At 37.8% G+C, this 2,304-nt stretch overlaps 1 protein-coding gene across 1 annotated transcript in view; it reads right to left on the minus strand.

Annotated features, from left to right (window-relative positions):
* Kcnh5 (potassium voltage-gated channel subfamily H member 5) overlaps window positions 1-2,304 on the minus strand; it is a 276,043-nt gene that overhangs the window by 254,094 nt on the left and 19,645 nt on the right. The window lies entirely within an intron of this gene.

Below are 2,304 nucleotides of genomic sequence, written 5' to 3' on the forward strand. Positions count from 1 at the left end.
GGAAAGAGAGGCCCATTGGACTTGCAAACTTTATATGTCCCAATATAGGGGAATGCCAGGGCCAAAAGAATGGGAATGGGTGGGTAGGGAAGTGGGGGCGCTATGGGGGACTTTTGGGATAGCATTGGAAATGTAATTGAGGAAAATATGTAATAAAAATATTTAAAAAAAAAGAATGTTAATGGTCTCATGATAATAAAGTGAAAATGAATTCAAATAATAATAACATATAAATAAAAATTATTTTAAATAAACATCTTTAAAAGAACTTTAAAAGTAAAACGAATAGTGTACTTTTAAAATATAGTTTAAAATAATCTCCTTTGGGCTCCTCTTCAGGTAGAATCTAAAAATAGAAATTAAATTGTAAGCAGCAAGTTTGAAATCCTTACTCAGAATCATTCTCTCAAAAACAACAATGCAATTCAACTAAATGATAGTTGCTGTGTGAAAGGTGGACCTCTGAGTCAGGTATCAGAGTGGAATAAAAGTTAAAAGAGCATACTCTGTATTCTTCTTATCAAGTTTACATATTATGACCATACGTAAATCAACAATAAAAATGATCTAGAGAATAGACACTAAATTACTCCCAGGGTCATCATCTGGGAATGTGATGGGAAATGCCTTGTGGGAGCAATCATGACCAAAAATGATTAGAAACTGAAGAAAGACAAATCCTTTACAGGTGCTTTTTTAGCCATCCATCCCGAGAAGACTCCCAGTACGGACAGTTGATGGGGTGATGGAGCCAAGTCACATAAAACTAAGGGGACAAAGGTCACAGATCTCATAACAAAAGTGAAAGTCATAAATAAAGTAGCGAAGAAGAAAAACACAAGAGGGGATTTAGCAGTCCTGAGAAAGACAAAAGTTTACCATATAAAACTTAGAGCAATCAACAAAAAAGAAAGTATTGATAAATTGGGCCCATCAAGATGCAAATCAACCCCTCATCCAAGAACACTGTTGAGAGAAAAAATAAAACTAACAGTCCAGGAGAAAATATCCACTATATGGATACCTAAAGTCAACCCAGAATATATAGAGAATTCCTACAAAACGCTGGGGATATAATTTGAATGGTTGTCTCAAGGTGTGCCACAGCCAATAGCGTCTTGTCCCACTCACAAGACATGAAGACAGTACAAACTAACAGCACAGAGACGGCCCCGCACTCATCTGCCAGAGTAGCTTCAAAGGCTAATACTAGCAGCACTGATAAGAAAATGGGACCACTGGACCTAGATATAAATATAAAATTTTATAAAAATATAAAATGTTATGAGCAGTTCTGAGCATGGTTTCTTGTAAAGTTAAATATACATCTGTAACCCCAAAAGTCCATCTTACTTGTTCACTCAAGTGAAATGAAAACTCACATAAACAAAAGGAAAAAAAACATTAAAAGAGGAAAGAAAACCATTCATATCAGATTCACTTATGTAGCCAAACCCTGGAAACAATGCCAATAAAAAGAATGGATTTTAAATGGTGTCAAATTCATACAACCACTTCAATCTATAATGCAACAAGCACCTGGTATGTGCCACAGTGTAGGCTAACTTAAAAATCGTGGTGGCAGAAAAAAAAATCATCCATATGAAATGTAAATACAGACAAAGCTATGGTGACAATGGCAGTGGTGACAGGGGGTCACACAGCGGTTTCCTTTACATTGCTGTTGTGATGGAGCTTAAGGTGATGTCTATGCTAACTACCCATGATAATGATTTCTGAAAGGAGTAGAGGGACGACAGGAAGGAGAAAAAAAAATAATAATAGCTTTTGAAGGGCTGCCACATCTGGCTTCAGTGGGAGAAGATGCACCTAATCCTGGGAAGACTTGATGCACCAGGGTGTGGGGATACAGGGAGGATGTTCTCTCTGAGCCAAAGGAGAGGGGGAGGGAGGAACTCTGCGAGGGGGGACTAGGAGGGGGAGCAACATTTGGGATGTAAATAAATAAACAATAAAAATTAATAATAACAACAACAACAACTGTCTGGGAGATGTAACTGCTCCGTATTGTGAGGTGTCTGTATGTGTGCATTTGTTCAAACTCTTCCTACTGTACATTAAGAACACTTAACTGCACATACGGTTAGAAAACACAAAAGGATAATAGATACTCCTCCATGGAAGGAGTTACAGAGACAAAGTTTGGAGCTGAGACAAAAGGATGGACCATCTAGAGACTGCCATATCCGGGGATCCATCCCATAATCAGCCTCCAAACGTTGACACCATTGCATACACTAGCAAGATTTTGCTGAAAGGACCCTGATATAGCTGTCTCTTGTG

The sequence above is a fragment of the Mus caroli genome, chromosome 12 (assembly GCF_900094665.2).
Source record: "Mus caroli chromosome 12, CAROLI_EIJ_v1.1, whole genome shotgun sequence".
NCBI lineage: Eukaryota > Metazoa > Chordata > Mammalia > Rodentia > Muridae > Mus > Mus caroli.